This window comes from Cervus elaphus, chromosome 18 (assembly GCF_910594005.1).
Source record: "Cervus elaphus chromosome 18, mCerEla1.1, whole genome shotgun sequence".
Lineage (NCBI taxonomy): Eukaryota > Metazoa > Chordata > Mammalia > Artiodactyla > Cervidae > Cervus > Cervus elaphus.
In genome coordinates this window covers 37,789,223-37,813,627 of record NC_057832.1, presented here as the reverse complement: position 1 = coordinate 37,813,627, position 24,405 = coordinate 37,789,223, and the positions used below count along the sequence as shown (strand labels likewise).

The 24,405-nt window shown below is 35.7% G+C and overlaps 1 protein-coding gene across 1 annotated transcript in view; it reads left to right on the top strand.

The window, feature by feature from the left end:
* Positions 1 to 24,405, top strand: part of TMEM196 (transmembrane protein 196) — a 136,881-nt gene that overhangs the window by 42,823 nt on the left and 69,653 nt on the right. The window lies entirely within an intron of this gene.

Below are 24,405 nucleotides of genomic sequence, written 5' to 3'. Positions count from 1 at the left end.
ACAAGACCTCAGGCAATCCCTCAGCGCTCATAGTTGCCTCCTGTGGAAGCAGAGATCACAACACCTGCTCCTCGGGTGTTTACAAGGATGAAATTAAAGTCTGCCTCCGGACTCACAGCTGCTGACACAGAGGCACAGTCCTGGATGCGGTTCTTTACTCCTCATGCTCCCTGTGTTCGCTCTCTTTTCCTTATTGCTCCAGGCTCTACTTCTTTAATGGACTGATCTAGAGAGATGGTCCAAAGCGGGAAAATGTGTTTCACAATAAACAGATGAGCAGTATATTTTCTTTGTAATTCTTTTTTATTAACCTTATTCTAAATTCTATTTTTTTTTTAGTCTCAAATTTATAATCGTGGCTGATTTTCATTGTGCTTATATATGTAAAACCTTGAGGAAAAAAATGGGTTAAAATTTCTGTAGACAATGGTTCAGGATACTGTGTCCTATAAAATTAAGCTTGCAGAGGAATTCTCTTGAAGGACCTTTTCTTATAATTCCCAATCCTTAAATGATCATTCCCAAAGGATCTGTTTTTAGCCATTTTTGCTCGCTTAATGATTTTATGAGGCTCAAACTAGACAATCTTGTAAAAATTGTGCAGTACTCTATTCTGCCTTTCATTGTGGTTTGTCATGTATGTGTCTTTTCCCTCCGGATTATAAGTAAAGGAACCGTGTATCATCTCAGGAGAGCGTCTGTGACCTAGTCCATGATTAAGAAATATTTACTGAATTAAAATAGTGAGATGGAATGAATTCTGAAGTGAAAAAAAAAAATGACCAGATATGATAAATAATCTCCCTTGAGATACACATACACACATTTTTCACTTCAAGCATGTAAAAGTAAATATGTTATTAATAATCCATTCTGCTGTAATTTTAAGCATCCATGAATGGGGTAATTCAAGGGTTTAATGTTTCACAGAGCTGAAGTCAAGGAGAATGAGCTGAAATATGCCTTGAATCACCACCTGGCTTCGGAAAGACTGAAATACTTCCTCTCAGTATTCCAACACTTCCCTAACTGGGTTATTTTTAATGGGCCTTCTCCCCTGTGGTAGAAAAGTATCGTAGTCATCAAGCAGCTGAGTGCAAGGCATGACCTCTGTAGATCCCACAATAACGGCCTTCTAGACACATGGCTTCCCAGACAACGGAAAATATCTGCTTTGTTTGTGGTCACAACAGGGCAGCACTGTTATTTGCCCAAGCATAAGGCTCACGTCTGGCTCCAGGGAAGAATAACTAATGAGATAAAAGAATCACTTCTCCATTCTTTGCACCTGACAGGATATATTATTCTTGTGTTTTAAAATATGAGATATCAGTAAGGACAAAGAGTTGAAATAATGCTGAGGGAAAAAAAAAAATAATATGTATGTTCCATTTCGGATCACTGCTGATCTGTAAACTCTTCTGTAACCTGCTTATTGCTTTCTGGACTGTTACAAAAATAGTCTGTTCAGTGAACTTTCCCTCCTAAGGATACTGGAGGAGCTCAGTGAGAGTGAAGGGAATAGAATGAGTGATGAAACGTTTACCATGCAAACTTCAGCTCAACAAATAATGTGATGTTTCTTCTCTTCTCTAACTCACATTTTATGGGAGCCATTTTTAAATGTGTTGCCTCCTTTATTGACTTTGCCTATGTTCAAGGGAGTTTGCCACAAACAGAAAGCATCTGTGTTGATATTTCTAACATGAACTTGCTCGTTCATTTCATAGAGTATTTCTGATTCACCTATATCTGCTCCCTTGATATGTAGTAACGCTACTTTGATTAGCTATTCATCCACTACTCTTTCTTCTACTACACTTAGAAACTTTACTGCAATTGCTGATTAAGGAGATAATATGCTCATTTGTGCTTCCTCCAAAGAGAAATAGCTTAAGTAAAACTTGTTTTAAAAAACCTGCATAGTGAAATGTGTCAGACATAGCAAGACACATACTGTATGATCTCACGTGTGGAATCTTAAATAAACTCAGATACAGAAAACAGGTTAGTGGTTGCCAGAGGCAGAGGCCTTGGAAAGGGGGTGTGCAAAATGAGTGAAGATGGGCAAAATATATAAACTTGCAGTTATAAGATAAACAAGTCCTGTGGTTGCAATGTGCAGCATGGCGACTGTAGTCAACAACTGCCATTGCTCTTCAGTTACTTAGTCATGTCCGACTCTTTTTGATCACGTGGACTGTAGCATACCGGCTCCTCTGTCCTCCACTGTCTCCCAGAGTTTGATCAAATTCATGACCATTGAGTCGGTAATGCTATCAAACCGTCTCATCCTCTGCTCCCTGCTTCTCCTTTCACTTTCAGTCTTTCCGAGCACCAGGGTCTTTTCCAATGAGTCAGCTCTTTGCATCAGGTGGCCAGAGTTTTGGAGATTTGGCTTCAGCTTCAGTCTTTCAAATGAACATTCAGGGTTGATTTCCTTTAGGGTTGACTAAAGGAAATCTCCTTGCATTCCCAGGGACTCTCAAGAGTCTTCTCCAACACCACAGTTCAAAAACATCAATTCTTTGGCGCTCAGCCTTCTTTATGATCCAACTTTCACATCCATACATGACTACTGGAAAAACCATAGCTTTAACAAAATGGACCTTTGTTGGCAAAGTGATGTCTCTGCTTTTTAATATGCCAGTTATAAAGCATATAAAACCTTGGAAGGTTTGTCATAGGTTTCCTTTCAAGGAGCGAGGGTCTTTTAAATTCATGACTGCAGTCACCGTCCACAGTGATTTTGGAGCCCAAGAAAAGAAAATCTGTCACTGCTTTCACTTTCCCCACTTCTATTTGCCATGAAGTGGTGGGACTAAATGCCATCATCACAGTTTTTTTAATGTTGAGTTTTAAGCCAGCTTTTTCACTCTCCTCTTTCACCTTCATCAAGAGGCTCTCTAGTTCCATTTTGTTTTCTGCCATTAGAGTGGTATTTGTGTATCTGGAGTTGTTACTTCCCCCAGCAATCCTGATCCCAGTTTGTGATTCATCCAGCCCAGGATTGATATGCTCTGCATAGAAGTTAAATAAGCAGGGTGACAATATACAGCCTTCCCAATTTTGAACCTATCCATTGTTCCATGTCTGGTTCTAACTGTTGCTTCTTGACCTGCATACAGGCTTCTCAGGAGACAGGTATGGTGGTCTGGTATTCCCATCTCGTGAAGAATTTTCCACAGTTTGTTGTGATCCACAGTCAAAGGTTTCAGTGTAGTCAATGAAGCAAATGTTTTTCTGGAATTCCCTTGCTTTTTCCATTATCCCATAAATGCTGGCAATTTGATCTTTGGTTCCTCTGCCTTTTCAGAACCCTGCTTGGAAATCTGGAGGTTCTTGGTTCACATACTGTTGAAGCCTTGCTTGAAGTATTTTGAGCATAACCATGCCAGGAAGAGAGTTGGAACATTCTTTGGCATTGCCCTTCTTTGGGCTTGGAATGAAAACTGACCCTTTCCAGTCCTGTGGCCACTGCAGAGTTTCCCAAACTTGCTGGCATATTGAGTGCAGCACTTTAAAGCATCATATTTTAGGATTTGAAATAACTCAGTTGGAATTCCATCACTTTCACTAGCTTTATTTATAGCAATGCTTCCTAAGGCACCTTGACTTCACACTCCAGGCTGTCTAGCACAGTGAGTGACCATGCCATCATGGTTATCCAAGTCATTAAGACCTTTCTTGTATAGTTCTGTGTATTCTTGCCAGCTCTTCTTAATCTCTTCGGCTTTTATTAAGTCCTTACTGTTTCTGTCCTTTATTGTACCCATCCTTGCATGAAATATTCTCTTAATATCGCCAGTTTTCTTGAAGCGATCTCTAGTTTTTCCCATTCCGTTGTCTTCCTCTACTTCTTTGCGTTGTTCATTTAAGAAGGACTTATTATCTCTCCTTGCTAGTCTCTAGAACTTTGCATTCAGTTGGGTTTATCTTTCCCTTTCTCCCTTCTTTTGCTTGTCTTCTTTCCTCAGCTATTTGTAAAGCCTCCTCAGACATCCACTTTGTCTACTTTTGTTTCTTTTCCTTTGGGATGGTTTTGGTCACTGCCTGCTGTAGAGTGTTATGAACCTCCGTCCACAGTTCTTCAGGCAGTCTGTCTACTGGGTCTAATCCCTTGAATCTGTCACCTCCACTGGATAATCATAAGGGATTTGATTTAGGTCCTTTCTGAATGACCCAGTGGTTTTCCCTACTTTCTTCAATTTAATTTGCTAAAGGAGTAAATCTTACAGGTTCTTTTAAGAAAAATTAATATGTAACAATGTGTAATGAGAATATTATGTAAATATTATGTACTTACATGTAATATGTTTATAATTTTTAATATACAAATGCTTAGCATGGTGCCTGGCTGATAATCATGATGGGAGTCATAATTGAACACATAATCAGTAACAGTAATTATTTAATAACAACAGAAGTTAGGCAGTATAAAGCCTTTTGGCAACCTGTTGGGCAGTATCTTTCACAGATGAATATTTGTACAAGCTACCCCTCATTAATCCCATTCCAGAAGACGTGTGTATGTGTGTATATTGGTGTATCTCTGAATTGGGTACATATTTCAGCAAATGGCATATACTAAAATGTTCATAATAGTGCTATTTGTAATAGCCCATAACTAGAAATTCCCAAATACCCATCAAGAGTAGAGTGGGTAAATAAATTGTGTTGTGTTTATAATTTATGGAATAGCAAATAGCAATTAGAATAATGATATAGAATTATATGTAACAGTATAGATGAATTTCATGAATATAATGTTAAGTTAAAGAAGTCACACATAAAAGAGTATAATATATTATTCCGCTGATGTAAAGTACAACAGTAGGCAAAAATGTGTGTTGCTAGAAGTCAGGGTTCTGGTTACTTTTGGAGTTTGGCAGGGTGAAGTTACTAGAAATGGGCATGGCGGAGCTTCTGAGGCTCCTGGTCTGGGTGTTCAATTTGCAAAACCCTATTGGTCTGTACATTTAAATGCACTTTTCTCTTTGTATATTACACTACAAAAAATGTTAAAAACACAAAAGATACTGTGAAGTCATATAAAGGTCATTGCATATATGGAAGCTGTCAGTATCTAGCTATAAAAGCCTGAGCTACTTGACTTCTGAAAGGGAATATACCCATTTACAATACATTACAGGGTTATTATAAAGAGTAAATGAAATATATGAAAGTATATCAAAAAAAGTATCAGTATTAACCACGGCTGCCTTTGTAATAGGCTTCAGACTGCTGAACTGTCAGTATGAATGATGTGGTTGCAAAATGAGTGGTATATTGCTCATTTTCAGTTACTTCCTATAGTCTTTATCCAGAGAATGATATCTCAAGCTCAGTCATCAAGAGAGTTCTGTTTTTATGAGTTTGTGTCACTGACTGCCAAGTGGTCATAAAATGAAATAAAATAAAATATGCTTTCTCGTGGTGTCAAAGAATGCCAGTACTATTTTGGGCACTGTGTCCTGGTGAGAGGATTATTATCACTTTCAACACGACTGTGTTAAGATTGCACCTGAAAACTATTTTTTTTTTCTTTTGGTACCTCAGGAGCCTCCAAAAGTAGAGCAAGTGGTAGTAAGCCTAGGAAATATGAAGTTCCATATCTGTAAGAAAAAAAAAAAAAGAAAGATGATGAATTAAAATGCATATAGTTTTGCTTTCTCAGTGAGAATGAACACAGTAGTTCATAAATATGGGAAAGGTATAAATTCTAAAAGATAAAGTACAATAAGGATAAGGGTTTCCCTTATAGCTCAGTTGGTAAAGAATCTGCCTGCAATGCAGGAGATCTGGGTTCAATTCTTGGGTCAGGAAGCTCCCCTGGAAAAGGAAATGGCAACCCACTCCAGTATTCTTGCCTGGAGAATGCCATGGGCAGAGGAACCTGTCAGGCTACATACAGTCCATGGGGTCGCGAGAGTCGAACACAACTTAGTGACTAAACCACCACCAAGATAAGGATAAATGATTAAACTCAAGAGTAAAAAGTTCTGTCTATGAGTGCATGCTAAGTCACTTCAGTCATGTCCGATTCTTTGCGACCCTATGGACTGTAGCCCCCAGGCTCCTCTGTCCATGGGATTTTCCAGGCAAGAATACTGGACTGGGTTGCCATTCCCTCCTCCAGGGGATCTTCCTGACCCAGGGATTGAACCTGAGTCTCTCATGTCATCTGCATTGGTAGGTGGGTTCTTTATTACTGATGCCACCTGAGAAGCCCCCTATCTTTGAGTAGTAGGATATAATTTTTTAAGAACAGTTTAGGTTTAACATCAGAAAGAAAACTCTCCTTAGAGTAACAGCAATTCAGCTATGGAACATACATTTAAGGGAGGAATGTAAGTCCCATTATCAAGACCGTGCAAACAGAAACATCCTAAGCAGACAGGGGATGTTATGGGAAGTAACTTGCTGACAAGAACTTAGTATGGTCTAGCATCATTTTTTTCTCTTATCAAATGATTATTTATGGAAATAATTATAGAGTGTAGATAATTTTTTAAAATTTTAAACAATTATATTGGAGTAGAGTTGATTTAAAATGTTATGTTAATTTCTGCTGGGCAGCAAAGTAAATCAGTTATACATGCACATATATCCATTCTTATTTCCCACATATGTCATTACAGAGTATTAAGACAAGTTCCCTGTGCTATACATTAGTTGTCTATTTTATATACAGTAGTGTATATATGTCAATCCCATTCTCCCAATTTGCACCCTCCCCACCAACCCTGTAACCATAAGTTTGGGTCTGGCATCTTAAATACTGAAATTGGTCTCATTTACACATATACTAAGGAGAAGGAAATGGCAACCCACTCCAGTGTTTTTGCCTGGAGAATCCCAGGGACGGGGGAGCCTGGTGGGCTGCCGTCTATGGGGTCGCACAGAGTCCGACACGACTGCAGTGACTTAGCAGCAGCAGCAGCAAACATATACCAAGAGATGCCTGAGTTTGGATATATTTATTTTGCCTTTAATTTGTCTTGTTTCCAGTTATTTGTCTCTGAGTGGGAAGATAAGAAAGATAAAATATCTGTATTATGGAATATGTTAATGTATCCCTGTTGTGGCATTAAAACTAATGATATTTTTAAAGTTTGGGGGAAAAAAAAAGCATAGGTCTTTCTGTTCTATTCTCAGCTCATAAAACAGTGCCTTGTAGGCAGGCAGTAAATATTTTTTGGATAAATGATGAAAAGATTGAACATAGAAGGTAGTACATATACCTAAATTATGTTCAGTATTTAAACAGAAAATGGACAAATTATTAGGCCACATCAAATCCAATTTTCCACACCATATTGAATCCTAGATTCTGTTAGGGTATTGAAGTGTCATGGAATAAGTTCAATCCTTATATATTTGGAAATGAATTATTTAGTCTTTTCTTTTACCTTAAATCTCTTTAAGGTCAAAGAGTAGTACAGTATTCGATTTCCTATTTAGAAATAAAAAAATTACAAGAATTTCTGTTTCTACCAAGCTCTACTTACCAAACCTTTTTGTGAATATTATTGTTTACATAAAAGAATAAACAAAACCGTGCTAGGTAAAATAGATAAGTTACTATTTTTGCTGGGATACCTCATGAAGGAAACCTGTTTTCCCAGGATTTTTCTAAATCTCCTTCTGTAAGCAAATGCTTATAATGCATTTGCATTATATATATATAATGCAAAGTATCATGGTAAGACTCTAAGACCAATTAAAACCTATGGGACAATTAAATTCTTATAAAAGAAGCATTAGTTTACTCTTTTGCTGTCTTCTGGTTTATAAATAGGTCGAAACTTATATGTAAGAAATATCACAATGTGTTTTTATTCATACGCTTTGACTTACATCACTATTTCCAGAGTTTCTAATAACACTCATTATGATGGAGGGCTAGGGAGAGATTTTTGTTTTGTCCAAAAATTGTGGTATAGGAGTTCAAGAGACCATACACAATTCAGAAAAATTGAAAAATCATTTTGTCCTTCATTCATCATCATCCACCCTGAGAAGGTCATTATCCAAATCAACCCTTCCCAACCAAAGGTTTCATAAAAATTATGTCCAAAGTCCTAAATATTAATATTTCATTGTATGTAATGATTTAACTTTTTTCTTTGCTCCAAGAATAGGACTACCTATAATTCATCCCTGGGAGGACGAGAAAATATTCATGTCCTGTTAAGCATAACTGTCTTGTTGAGCCTTGGCTGGGAAAAAGTGGTCTGAATCCATGTGGTCTATTTTAAGCCTATTCCTTGACTACGTGTAGCATCCAGTGCTCTCTCAGCCACTGGGACTTTTCAACATTTCCAAGGCCTCTGTACCAGCAATCATATATAACAATTCCATCAGATCTCTTTCCACCTCTCAGGCCCATTAATGAGCATAAGGCCCAGCTTTCATAACTCAGAAATCATTCCTCCTTTATTCTTCACCTTGGCAAATCCAGTCTTCCCCAGTCTTTCTTCAACCCTTTCATGGGTTCTCCAGTTCTCCCCACTATCAAAGCCTCTTGGCTCTGTTGGAGCAAAGGGAGTCTTAACATCAATTGGCTCTTTTGAGAGAAGGAATAGAAGTTGCCTCTTATTCTTTCTTGAAGTACCTAAGGAGCAATAGGGCAAGATTATTTCTCAGTTACTCTGAAGAGACATGAATATCTGAACTGGCTTCATGCTCCTAACTATTCCTTCCAGTATTCTTAAGTTTCAAGACCTTCTTCAAGTCATGGCACATAAAGAAAATTATGGAAGATGTATGGCCTGATGGAGGAAAATGAGAAAATTTGGGGACATCTCTATAGAATTTATTAAAAACTCATTGCATTTCATTTATATGGCTTCAGTTCAGTTCAGTTGCTCAGTCGTGTCTGACTCTTTGCAGCCCCATGGACTGCTTATTATATGGCTTAATTATGATTAAAAACCATTTAAAGTGTTTAGGAAATTTTACATTTTGAATTTATATAAAATTTCTAGATATCTGACCAAAATTTTATGGAAAATAATATTGTACCATTTTTTTCCATGACATGGATACATAATCCCTGATCAAAATTTTACTAAAATTCTATTTCTTGACAAGCAACTTTATTTGGATCAGTTCAGTTCAGTCTCTCAGTCGTGTCCGACTCTTCGTGAACCCATGGACCACAGCACGCCAGGCCTCCCTTTCCATCATCAGCTCTCGGACTTTACTCAAACTCATATCCATTGAGTTGGTGATGCCATCCAACCATCTCATCCTCTGTCGTCCCCTTCTCCTCTTGCCTTCAATCTTTCCCAGCATCAGGGTCTTTTCCAATGAGTCAGCTCTTCGCATCAAGTGGCCAAAGAATTGGGAGTTTCAGCTTCAACATCAGTCCTTTCAATGAACACGCAGGACTGATCTCCTTTAGGATGGACTGGTTGGATCTCCTTGCAGTCCAAGGGACTCTCAAGAGTCTTCTCCAACACCACAGTTCAAAAGCATCAATTCTTCGGTGCTCAGCTTTCTTTATAGTCCAACTCTCACATCCATACATGACTACTGGAAAAACCATATCCTTGACTAGATGGACCTTTGTTGGCAAAGTAATGTCTCTGCTTTTTAATATGCTGTCTAGGTTGGTCATAACTTTCCTTCCAAGGAGTAAGCATCTTTTAATTTCATGGCTGTAGTCACCATCTGCAACTAGTCAGCAATAGTTTTATGTTTTATTTATATGTGCTTCTAATTTTTATTGAAGTATAGTTGATTTACAATATTACATTAGTTTCAGGTATACAACGTAGTGATTTGTATTTTTACAGATATAGTCCATATAAAGTTATCATAAAATATTAGCTATATTCCCTACCCTGTATATCTTTATATCTTATATATTGAAAATATATATGCACCCCAATGTTTATAGCAGCATTATTTATAATAGTCGATATATGGAAGCAACCTAAGTGTTCATCAGTAGATGAATGAAGAAAGGTGTGGTATGTATGTATTTGTGTACACACACACACACACACACACACACACACACAATGCAACATTAGTCCCCTCCAGAAAAGAATGAAATTTTGCCATTTGTAACAGGGATAATACTAAGAGGGTATTATGCTTAGTGAAATAAGTCAGACAGAGAAAAATAAATACTGTTTGTTTTCACTTATTTGTAAAATCCAAAAAGTAAAACAAATGAATATAAAAAAATAGAATCAGATTCACAGACACAAAGAACATACTAGCAGTTATCAGATGGGAAAGGGGCGGCAGGAGGAAAAGTAGGAGAAGGGAATTAAGAAGCATAAACTACTAGATATAAAACAAAAGAGATAATTTTAAATCATTACTATAAATAATCATAAATGATAACATTTTTAATGTAAAAATTCTAGCATTAGTTTCTATAATTTGCAAGTGTACTTTGGAAATTTCTTACAGTAATGTGAATGCTTCTCAAATTCAAGTAGATTTTTTTATATCAAGTATTTCCTAATAATTATCTGTAACTGTAAAACTGCTTTCAACTGGCTTACATGGCACTAAAAGGGCACAAGTGCCACCAAAGGAATTTTCCAGTAAACATGAACACACTATGACCTAAAACTGCACCTTTCAAAGCTTCCACTTGACCACCATTCCTTTGCCCTGACTGTCACCTTGTAGTATTTCATTGATCCTTAGGTACCTAGAGTAAGGGTTCCTAGGGAATATGTTTGCACCTGGCCAATTAAATACATGTCCAAAGACAGAGCTCCTCCTTGGCAGTGCTCACTATTACATACCATACAAGCAAGTACTGGACTTACTGAATATTCTGCTGCTGCAGCGACTACAGATTCACCCAGCGATAAGAAGTATCCAGCAGTGGGTATGAAGGTGATGAGTGAACGGAGGAAGGGTTTCTCCCCAACACACCACCCTAACAAGCACTCTAAAGGCTGAGAAGACAGATATTTCCTGGCACATATGTAATACATTTACCATGCTGCAAACTGGTGAAATACCAGGACCAACCTCTGCCTTAGGTGGTTCTACAAGAGTCACTCTTCCTAACTGTCTCCTCTTTTATTCCTTGGCCTGGTTTCAGTTTCTCAGACCAGCACGATAAAATAACATTGTAGCTGAATGTTCTACTTTAAAAAAAAAAATTCAGATTTCTTCTTTGTATTACATTGTCAAAATGTACTTCTCACAACCTCCAACACTACCTTTCTAGTTTAAGCTTTTATTTACAATTGCATCAGATTCCAGTTGCTTCCATCTCTAGGCCATCCCTCAGTGGATTGTATCTAGAGTCAGCAGATTAGGAAACTGATTTTATTAAAATATAAATCATATCATGTCACTTCTTTTCTCAAGAACTGTCAATCTATCCACTTAGAATAAAATGCAGAATATTACACAGCCAGGCAAGCTTAAATAATCTAGTCCCTGGCTATGTCTTCAACTTCGTTTCCAGCCACGTTCCCCCTAACTCACTAGGTGTTAGCCATTCTAACGCTTAATGCCCCTTTCTCCCCTTTGTCTACTGTACTTTCTCTCCAGGTTTTCCTTGAGTTCACATGCTCATTTTATATCTCTGATCATGTGTGACCTTGTGAAGACTATCTAAACTACCCATTTATCATTTCATTCCCATAACTTGATTAATTTATCTGAAATTAATTTTTTACTATCTGAAATTATATAATTATATGTTGATTTTGTTGGTTAAACCCCACACAGAATGTAAACTGTTTTAGGGTAGATGTTTCTGTATTATTTATGGGATACCCTCAGTGGCTAAAATAGTGCCTGGTACATGGTAAGCACTCCATAAATATCAGCTATTGTTCATCTTAAGTATTAACTTATGGATCAGTAAGTACTACCCTGTCCTTTTGCTCAGAAAATGTTTCCAGAATCTGAGCCCATACATAGAACCCCAAGTCAAGATCTGATGTGTGGGTGATGGTAAACTAATTAGAAAAATTCAGAATAAAAATTAATCAAACTTTGAAAAATAATGTGTAATATCTTTCTAACTCAAGGCCCTCAAAATAAAGTTTGACCTACTTCTTTAAACTTTCTTTTGTGATGGACAATGCCAGTGTGATTATCTCACCAGTCAGTAAACCTAAAATGTTTAGTTACTATTGACTATGTACAGAGTTCTGAACTAAGAACCATTCCTAAGTTAGCAAGGAAATGCAAAGGCTATTTATTCCCCAAGATTTTTTTTTAATGAAGATACAGGAAATAAAATAGTAATTTTATTCAGGTCTAAATGGCCTGAAAAATGAACAGAACTTCCAGTGTTTCCTTGTTTACTCCAATGATTGGCATCTTTGCTGAGAGACGATAGTGTTGACTGAGCAGAAAGAGTTTCCTTTGCAATCTCAGAAACTTTATACTTATCCAGTCCCTGCAGCTATAATCTACTAAAGTTGAAGTCTATCACTGGAGGAATAAACTCTTCCATATTATTGGACTTTCCATGTTCCCTTATAATCCCTTAAGGGTTGAGGAATACATTTTGTCAAGCTTTAAAATTTCTGATTAAAAAAATATATATATATCTTTTTAAAATTTGTAATTCCTTCCCCTGGCTTCATAACCTGGGAATTTTTAACATGACTTCAGTTTCCAAACATTGTAATTATTAACTTAAATTTCTAAGTGAAAGTTTCATAAAATGATGTCCTCTGGAGGTTTTGAGATTCACATGCATTTTCCTACCCATGTTAAGTGACCACAGATTCCTGTGCTTTTTAGTTCCTATTTCTTATTTGTATAGCTTTTCCTGATTAAAAATTAATGCAAGTTTTTGTTCCCAAACTGAAAAGTAAAGAAAGCATAAAGGAGAAAAGCATAACATCTAAAACATTAGAGTACTAATAAAATTCATAAAACTAATAAAAAAAGCAGAGACAATACTTTTCCAACAAAGGTCTGTCTAGTCAAAGCTATGGCTTTTCCAGTAGTCATGTATGGATGTGAGAGTTGGACTATAAAGTAAGCTGAGTGCCAAAGAATTGATGCTTTTGAACTGTGGTGCTGGAGAAGACACTTGGGAGTCTCTTGGGCTGCAAGGAGATCCAAGCAGTCCATCCTAAAGGAAATCAGTCCTGAATATTCATTGGAAGGACTGATGCTGAAGCTGAAACTCCAATACTTTGGCCACCTAACATGAAGAACTGACTCATTGGAAAAGACCGTGATGCTGGGAAAGATTGAAGGCAGGAGGAGAAGGGGACGACAGGATGAGATGGTTGGATAGCATCACTGACTCAATGGACATGAGTTTGAGTAAACTCTGGGAGTTGGTGATGGACAGGGAGGCTTGGTGTGCTGCAGTTCATGGGATCGCAGAGTTGGACACAACTGAGTGACTGAACTGAACTAATAAAATTATTGTGAAATTCCTTATAGTATTCTTTATATTCATATTTTTAAAGAAAATTAGGTTTACTTATATGATTTTAAAGTATACTTCAAATCATATTTATAGCTATTTAGTAGCTAATATATGATTTTAATATATAATTTTAATCACTGAATTATTCTCATAACTTTATGAGTCTTTATTTCACTGTTAGTTTTTAATTGAAAGATTAAGCTAATTTTATCTTTTTTCTACAATAATACTGTTGTTAACATTCTTATATGTAAATCTTTTTGATCATCAATGAGGTTTTTATTAGAGTAAAAATGCTGAATTAAAGTTTATAAGCATTTCCAATACTCAATATGTTTTATTAAATGTCTTTTCAAAATATTGTATCCATTTATATTTCCATAGTATTTATGAGACTAACCACTTAACTTTACCCCAGTAACATTAATTACTACTTTAAAAGAAATTTTTGCCAGTCTAATAGGAGAATTAATGACCAGTTGCACATTTTGTTTGCTATTTTGTCTGAACATTTGTAAAGATGTTAATTAGCCACTTGTGGTATTTCATTTTGGTGTGAAAAGTGCCTGTTCATACACTCTGATCTTTTTAATCAGGTTGTTTTCTTTTTGATTTGAAACAGCTATTTATATGTGAAGACAAAGACTTTATCATAAATGTTTCACATTTTTTCCCAACTAATTATTTTTATTTTATCCTAAATGAATCAGTGAAGGAAGCAAAGAGAGACAGCAGTCACCATGATGATCAGATTATTTTTTTATAACTAACTATAAGTAGTTGAAGATGTTGAAGTGGATAGTCTTGGAAAAATAACATTTTATCTCAGTTCTTCATCAATTCTTTCTTTTAAGTTCTCACATATTTGTTAAACAGGTATTTATTAAGTATTTGTTCAGTACGTTTACAAGTTAGTATCAACTCAAAATACAGCAAACAAGCATTGATATAGTAAAATATACACCCAAATCTCTAGAATTAATAAGATGAGGCACTGGTCAGATACTCTAGTTGTAAGATAGCTGAACTGGACAGGATTCTCTTAAAACCAACATTGTGATTATAATTAGAAATTCCTCATTTAGGGGAAAATAAAAAGATTAAAAACTATTAAGTCTTGTGTCTGCCCAGGAACTACTCAGATAGGCATGTATTTTGAGGGAAATGCAAAAAGCTAAAAGAAGGATCATATACATGATGGTAAATTGAGTGACAGGAATCTGGAAATACTGAAGCAGAAGCAAGAGACATAAATGAGCAGAGCCTTGTTAAAAATGCCAAAGACAATAAAAATTACATCTTTAGGAATGTTCAGAACAAGAAAAATGAGGCCAGAATAGGTCCATTGCTTGGGGATATGACATACATAATACTAGAAGGAATAGCTAATGCATGGGATGACAGAAAGAGGATTCAAAATGATCTCTACAGGAAAGAATAAAGGGCCAGAGCTAACAAGATGAAATTAGATAGTGATAAACAAATCAACCTGTCCTTAGGTTAAAAAAAAATCAACCGTACAAGTATAAGATTAGGGAAACAGGAGAGTCTACAGGAAAAATATTCTGGGATTTTCATTGATTGAAAATTAAGTATGAATTGGTCATTCAGAATGCAGCCAAAAAGTGGCCACAATCATTGTAGGGCACATTTACAAAACTACAGAATCACAGAGATAATTATCCTCCAGTATTTAGCCCTTATAACACACCTGTGTTTTTTCTTTTTCTTTTTTTTTTTTTCTTACACAGATATAAGTGTTTTTACTCTAGAGAAACAGGGACAAGTTAAGACTCACTAGTATACGTAGAGAACGGACTTGTGGACACAGTGGGGGAAGGAGGCAGTGATGCATTGAGAGGGTAGCATTGCCATATTTATTAAACACTGCCATGTGCAGAATAGATAGCTAGTGGGACGCCTCTGTGTAGCATAGGGAGCTCAGCTCGGTGCTCTGTGATGACCCAGCCGGGTGGGATAGATTCAGGAGGAGGGAGGCTGACAGGGGAGAGGATATGTGAATACTGAGAGCTAATTCATGTTGTTGTAAAGCCGATGCTCACACAACATTATAAAGCAATTATCCTCCAATTAAAAAATCAACTTAATAAAGGACTCAGTATCAATGATCTGGACCACTTTGTATGATCTTTAAGGAACTTAGAAATTTCTCTTGGAAATGTTGAACAAATTTTCACAAGGCATGAAAATTGTAAACTATTTGAACAATTGTGATACCAAAATTAGATTTTACATGTTCTCTGTTTTCAAAAAGATAGAACTGAGTGCCATGGATAGAATTCACAAAAATATAAATTAAAAAAAATTTTTTTTAAATACTTAGACTTCTTAATGCAGTGTGTTCTTAGTCACCAGAAGAATTAAGAAGAGGTCAGAAATGTGGTCAGTCAGTCAGTCAGTTCAGTTGCTCAGTCATGTCCGACTCTTTGCGACCCCATGAATCGCAGCACGCCAGGCCTCCCCGTCATCACAAACTCCCGGAGTTCACTCAAACTCATGTCCATCGAGTCGGTGATGCCATCCGGCCATCTCATCCTCTGTCGTCCCCTTCTCCTCCTGCCCCTAATCCCTCCCAGCATCAGGGTCTTTTCCAATGTGGTAGAAAGGATTTGAATATAGGATGTAATCTAACAATTACATAGGGATTCTTATGGTCCTATCAATTCTATCATTCTGTGCTAGCCTATTTTTTTTAATAATTTTATTTATTCTTGGCTGTGTGGGGCCTCACTGCTGCACGGGCTTTTCTCTGGTCACGGTGACCTGGGGCTCCCCCCCAGCTGCGGTGTGCAGGCCTCTCATTGCTGGTGGCTTGTGTTGTTACAGAGCACAAGCTCTAGGGCTCGGAGGCTTCAGTAGTTGAGAACACTGGCCTCAGTGGTTGTAGCGTATGTGCTCAGCTGTAGTTCCCAGTCTCTCGAGTTCAGGCTCAATGGTTGGGGCCCATCGACTTAGTTGCTGTGTGTCATGTGGGACCTTCCTGGACCAAGGAGTCTCCTGCATTGGCAGGTGGATTCTATACCACTGGACCACCAGGAAAGTCCTAGCCTACTTTTTTATTTGTTGATGTAGCCTAATAGCTTGCTCTCATCAGTTTGTCTCTGAAATAACTATGTAAATAGTTGCTCAGTTAATGAATGCATAACAAAATGATTATTAGATATCTGAACACTCAGAAGTTGTTTAAGAGAGTATCAAAAATCAGAAATAGATGTGAAAACTGTTTCTGGCAGCAAAATTTGGGCAGAACTGCATTTCATTGAACTTCGATAGTGAAGCAGCTGGTTCTTTACATGGTAGAACAAATCTCAGCAGATATTATTATTCCTGGTTTATTGATTGGGACAGTCAATTGATAGTTTTATTTCTTCTATGTATTTGCTAAGTTTCTTCTCAAATTGTTCTTTCAACTGGGTATTTAAAATCTCCAAATATGGTAGAATTTTCCATTTATCTTTTAAATTCCATCAGTTTGTCTTACATGTTTTGACAGTCTCTTGTTTGGATTTTTTACTTTTATGATTGTTACACCTTTGTATTAGTCTATTGCTCTGTAAAAACAAATTAATGCCAAAACTCAATGGCTTGAAACAACCTTATTATCTCACAGTTCTGAAAATTAGAAATGTGTATGCATCTTAGGTAGTTCCTCTCTTGTAGTCATGGTGTTAGCTAGGTATGCAGTCATCTCAAGACTTATGTGGTCAAGGATCAGCTTCCAAGATCATTCACTCTGTTGGCAGGATTCAGTCCCTCCTCCTGTTGTTGGACTGAGAGTGTTAATTCCTCACTGACCACTGCTCTGAGGCTGCCCTCAATTCCTTGTCTTGTGGGCCTCCCATCGTATCAGTATGCTCTCTTAAAAATATACAATCAGAGAAGGCAATAGAGATTATCATAAGATGGTAGTAAGAGTCTTTTATAACCTAGTCAACAGTAGTGCCATCCCATCACTTTTATCAAATTCTATTCATTAGAAGTAAGTCACTAGGTCTAGGGGAGGGGAGTATGCATTAAGGGGAGAGGAATATACAAGCATTGGAATATCAGTAGGCAGAAATCATTGTGAGACATTGTCAGAAGCTAACTACCACAATGTATTTGTTAATGTAACTCTTTATTTTTTATTATGTCTATTCCTGATTCTGATACATATGACATTTTTCTCTTGTTGCTTTTAAGAAATGCTCTTTATCTTTGGATTTCAGCTATTTAACTTTGTTGTGTTTTGTTGTTAACATTTTTACATTTTCTCTGCATGATATTGATTTAGCATCTCAAATATGTGATTTTCTCCCTCTCATAACTTTGTAAAATTTTAGCCATTGTATTTTGAAAGATTTTTCTGTCCAGTCCTCTTAACCCTTCTTCTTCTAGTCCCGTAATACCTGTTTTTGACCATTTGCTATCATTTAACAAATGATAGTTCCTGCACAACCATTTATTTTTAAAAGTTTCTATTATTTATGAAAATGAAAGTTGCTCAATTGTGTCTGACACTCCACGACCCCATGAACAGTAGCTTGTCAGCCTTCTTTGTCCATGGAATTCTCCAGGCAAGAATGCTGGAGTGGGTAGCCATTCCCTTCTCTAGGGGATCTTCCCAACCCAGGTCTCCCACACATTGCAGGCAGATTGTTTACTGGCTGAGTTACTAGGGAAGTCTTACTTACTGTGATGTATTATTTATATAATTATCATTATTTGCTCTAAGTATTATATTGTTTACTATAATTATTACTATAACCATTGTATTAACTACTGTAATTATTAATCACTATAATTACCATAATTATTACTCTATTATTTACTATAATTATTAATATTTATTTATCCTTATTCAAACTAACTTACTCTTCTCTGTCATGTTCATTGAGCTTAGTCTTTCCAGTTTTATTTATTTCAAATATTGTAGTCTTTACTTCTAGAATTTCCTTATTTAAATTTATATTACCTTTGCTAAGATTTCCCATTTCTCTACTGAAATAGTCATTAGTCGAAAATGTTCTTTTTTAGTTCATTGCAGATAATTGTAAGTATTGTCTTAAAATCCTTATCTGTTAGTTTCAACATCTGGTTTATTTTCTGGTCAGACTTGTTTTTTCCCTCTATTGAGAAGGAAATTTGGGGGTTCTTCATATTTTGGATAGTTATTTAAATCATATCTAGGATAAGAAAATTAAGTTGTAAAGATTCTAGATTCTGTGATTTTTCTTCTGTAAACATTATATCCTTTGTTTCAACTGTTAATTTTTTTTTGGCTGTGCTGGAACTGCAGATTCTGTTTCTTTCATGGCAGCTCTGTTTTCAGTACATATTTCTTATTCTATTTGAGACTAAAACTGAGAAAAAATACAGTCCATGTTTACTCTTCTGTGTTGCATTATGATGCTCAGCATTTGTTTGTGTAGATCTGAATTTCCTCCTAATATATTTTAATTCTGTTTGAAGAATATTTCTTTGAATACTTCTTAAAGTGAAGATCTCATGTCTTCACTGAGTAAATTTACTAAGCAAATTGTCTGAGTTTTTGTTGGTCTGACAATCTGTTTCTCTTTCATTTTTTAATGGTATTTTTGCTGGGAATATAATTCTAGATTAATAGATTTTTTACTGTTTTTAAATTTCAGTACTTTAAATTATCATTCACTTGTCATCTGGGTTGAACAACTTTAGATGAGAAGTCTGGAATCCTTGCCTCTTTTTCTATATATATAGTGCATCCTTTTTCCTCTGGCTGCTTTTAATTTTTAATTCTTACCACTATTTTCAAGAAATTTGATTGTGGTATGCCTTGTTGTGTTTATTCTATTTACAGTTTATTGAGCCTCTTGGATATATGTGTTTGTAGTTTTCATCAAATCTAGAAAATAATTGGTCATTTTTACTTAAATTTGTTTTTACATACCTATTCTTCTACAACTTATATTATGTCCATATAACACTTTTTGAATTTTTCTACAGGTCGCTGAATCTGTTAATTTTTTTCAGCCTTTTTTTTTCTTCTGTGATTTAATTTGTGTTGTGATTTTCTCTGTGTAATTTTAATTTCTATTGTTATGGCTTAATGTTAACTTTCTTCTTCAGTGTTTAACCTAATAATTTCAGATGTACTAACTTTCATTTTACATATATAGCTTTTCATCTACAGGAATTATATTTTGTTCTTTGTTACAAATTCAATTTATATCTTTATTACATTAAATTTTTTCTCTTCACCTTTGAACATATTTCTAATGTTTACAATAGAAATACTTAAGTGTTAACAAATCCCATTATCTCTGAAATCCTAGTTATGGATCACATTTTCCTGGTTCTTCATATTTCAAGTACTAACTGGATAGTAGAAACTGTGAGCATTACACTGTTGAGAGAAAGTTTTTGTCATTTTCTTTAAGCTGTGTTAGAGTCTGTTACTTATAAAACAGACTGATACGTTAGAATCTCGTTTTAAAGCACTTTTAGGTCTGAAATAGAGTTGCCTTTACTACAGGCGTAGTTTAGCCCCACTTCTTATGGGTGCTCTTCCTGTTACCTCCACCAAAGGCTGAGTATTCAACAAGCAATCTCATTGGCTATTATGAAACTGAAAAATTTCCCAGGATCATGTAAGCTTCAGATTTCAGTTCACTGGAAATGAAATTTCATTTCTAACCTTGTGCACTGCACTCTATGATTTTGTGGCTTAGATTTAACAAGGAGACAAGGGAACCATATGGAGATTTATGGGTCTCTTTATGAAACATCCTCCTCTGTAGTATTCTGTCCTGAAAATACCAGCGACCTCAGCCTCCGAGAACTCTGCTGTTTGTCCCATGAATTCTGTTAAGATTACTGTGCTCTGCTTCATACTCTTCTTTTAAAACAGCTTGTTAGATACCTGTAGTCAAAAAGACCACAGGAGAAAACCTTGCTGGTCTTCTCACAGGGATCACACTTCTGCACTGTCTCTCGTGCACTGTTTATTTAAATGTGTGTGGTAGGAGAGTAAATCCATACAGGTTAGGAGTATAAATACTCACACTCTTTATTTCAAAGTAGGTATCAGTATAAAATACACAACTGAGGTCTGATACATGCTTAAAAGTCATTAATAATCAAAAGATATTTCAGACATAAATGGAAAATTGTGATAAATACAATGCTAGGTACTATAATTTCTCTAATTTTCATAAACACTGATGTTACTAGTAGATATTACCACTAGAAGACAAAAGGCAAAAGATAAATTCAGGTTTAATTACCTCTTTTTCTTGAGCTTTAAATAAGGAAAAAAATCCTCAATGTTTTTTTTCCCCCTTTTACAGCAGAATTACTCTATAAAACCCTAACTAAGTCTTAGGTAGCATTAATTTTAGCCACACTGACAAGAGTATTGAAATATTATGTAGACTTGGAGCACTTTAAGAACTGCTAAATGGTTTGTAATAATTTTGTGATTTTTTAAAAAATTTTTCTTAATCTGTACTACTTGGTCATTCAGTACAGGTCTAAGATCACAGTAGTAGTGATCTTAATAGGTCTAAGATGTAAAAACTAAAGTTTTTAATCTTTAGATCAAAGATCTTGTGACTTTCGTGACCTTAAATCACAGAACTAAAAAATTTAGTTTATAATAGCTTGAACACTTTAAACCAATTTTCAAAATTAATCAGTTTAAATTTTGACCTTTTCATTTACTAACCTTGTATTAAGACTAAACTGATTATTTCACCAACTTACTTGACCATACTAAGACAGGTGGAATTTGTTTCCCAGCTCCTGGATTTTCCTTTATCCATGTATTAAAATTTCTATATATGGCACAGGGAATATAGTCAATAATATTATTATAACTTTGTATGGTGAAAGATGATTACTAGACTTATAATGGTAGTAAATTCATAATGTAGATAAATGTCAAGTCACTATATAGTCTGCCTGAATCAAATATAATGTTGTATGGTAACTATAATAAAACAATTCTATAAATCTAATTTATTTATAAACCTAGACAGCTTATTAAAAAGCAGAGATATTACTTTGCCAACAAAGGTCCATCTAGTCAAAGCTATGGTTTTTCCAGTAATCATGTATGGATGTGAGAGTTGGACTATAACGAAAGTTGAGCACTGAAGAATTGATGCTTTAGAACTGTGGTGTTGGAGAAGACTCTCCAGAGTCCCTTGGACTGCAAGGAGATCCAACCAGTCCATCCTATAGGAGATCAGTCCTGGGTGTTCACTGCAAGGACTGAAGCTGAGGCTGAAACTCCAATTCTTTGGCCACCTGATGTGAAGAACTGACTCATTGGAAAAGACCCTGATGCTGGGAAAGATTGAAGGCAGGAAGAGAAGGGGACAACAGAGGACGAGATGGTTGGATGGCATCACCGACTCAGTGGACATGAGTTTGAGTAAACTCTGGGAGTTGGTGATGGACTGGGAGGCTTGGCGTGCTGCAGTCCATGGGGTCACAGAGTCGGACACGACTGAGCAACTGAACTGACAGATAAATCTAATTTGGGTAAATGGGCATGTGAAGATCTCAGAACACTTAAATACTTATTGGCAGAGCTTAGGTCCTTAAAGAAAGCAATTATGGAGGATTTTTTCTGATTAGTAAATTTAATAAGAATTATTTTGAGATTACCTACAAATTCATATTCATTGTGTCCTATATGAGCCAGCAGGTGACAAACTTGAGAGTTTTTGTACTATTGCTCCTATTGAGGAAGTATAAGTATTGAATGAACTATATATGTATCTATACTATACTATACTATATATGTAGCCTTCTCTGGTGGCTTAGATGGTAAAGCATCTGCCTACAATGCAGGAGACCTGGGTTTAATCCCTGGGTTGGGAAGATCTGGAGAAGGAAATGGCAACCCACTCCAGTATTGCGTGGAAAATCCCATGGACGGAGCAACCTGGTAGGCTACAGTCCATGGGGTAGCAAAGAGTCGGACACGACTGAGCGACTTCACTTTCACTTTCTTTCATGTATGTATCAATGGATCTTATGAATAGCTTTTTTGGTGTACCATAGCATAAGAAAAATGAAAACCTCTAGTTGTTAGGATACCAATGTATTTTTTGTTTGTCTGTTTTTCTCTAGATTTATTGTTTTATCCTCTAATTCTTTCCCTAATAAATAATTTTGAGAGAGGATGCCGACTGAACATATTTTTTGCTATGATTTCCACAAATAAGAGCAAAATGTAATGGTCCTACATTTACTTGGAGGTGGGAATCTTTTCAACATTTAAAAGGGCATGCAAAATATATTTTGTCTCCCAGAATAAGTAATGTAAGATTTTTTGAAAGTTCTAATAACATTGATCTTCATGTTTTTAAATATATAACAGTAATTTGTGGTGATGATTGTTTTTACTTTATTTCTATAAATATTTCCATTTGGGGGTGGCTTTTTGTTAGTTATATATAAGTGAGGACGGATTTAATTTATTTCTTTATTTTTATTGGAATATAGTTGATTTACAGTGTTGTGTTGGCTTCAGGTATACAACAAAGAGAATCAACTATAGATACATCCACTCTTTGTTAGATTGTTTCCCCATTTTTGCCATTACAGAGTGCTGAGTAGAGTTTCCTGTGCTACAGCAGATCCTTATTAGTTAACTATTTTATATAGAGTAGTATGTGTTCGTCAATCCCAATCTTCCAATTTATCCCTCTCCACTCTTACCTACTGATAAGCATGTTTGTTTTCTACATCTGTGACTCTATTTCTGTTTTGTAGATAAGTTCATTTGTACCCCTTTTTAAAAAAAAAGATTCTATGTATAATTGATATTATATATGTATATTTGACTTTCAAAAAATGAAAATTGGTTATATTCAAACATATGATTAGGCTTTGGGGTTATAAGAAAACACATTTCTACCTATTACATTCAAAGATGAAAATTCAATCATAATACATAACACCCCTTTCTTTCTCTCTGGGAAATGTGTCCATTGTTAACACTACCTCTAAAAATTAATTTCCCTTCCTGTAAGTTATACTTCTTTTTATATGGCTGCATTAACCAATCTATTTAGCAATTATTATAACTTTCTCTTTCTGATGGGTAAGAATGAAAAAAGGAAAGCAATGACTAAAGATACACAAAAAGTAAGAGAACCTAGATGTTCCATTATTTCTACATGTGAACTGGATCATTAAATGACTTTTATAAGATTTAAATAAAATATTCTTCACTAAAATAAAAAACTATATGAATGATTGTTAGTGAACTGAGTGTTTTAAGAAGTGGAAAGTAAATTCACCAGTTATTGAAAATAAATGCTTGAGTTCTTTTCCAAATACCACAATAACTGAAGACTCTTTAAGACTTATTAAGTTTCTAATACTTTATAATTCTTCCTTCCTTGCTTTTTTTTTCCTTTTTTTTTTCTTCCTTGCTTTTTTAAGGGAAGAAGATGCAATTTTTTAAAAAATATGGAATATAGATATATCATAGGGAAAGTAAATTATACTGTACAGTTGAATTTAAACAATGAAACAAATTTGAAATTTAAGAAATGTAGAACTGGCACTTATGATATAGATTGTATATCACTCAACTTTAGTGTTCTGAGCACTGGGGTTTTTAAAAAAAAAGAAGAGGAAAAAACTTCTAATCAGAAGTAACTACTGCTCTAGTCTGCCTGCATTCAGAGATTCCCTGATGTTGTGCAGTGTGTTCTAAGTCCTCTTTTATCTGTTTTCCTTCACTCCATTTCCAAGTTCCCCAGAAACCAGTTTTAGAGAAAGGTGACCCACAACCACCTCTCACCCCCAACTCCCCACTCCTTGCATCTTTCTGATGGAATACCTTGGGATTTTTCATGAAGTCAAATCAGGGATGTGAAACTGAGCCCAGACTCAGTGATTCCCAGACTTCTAGAGTCCCATGTGCATCGGATTACATGCCCAAAATACCTGAACCATGGCTGGCCCTTGCTCTAAGGATTCTGAGTGCAAACTGTCATAAAGTGTGCAATGAG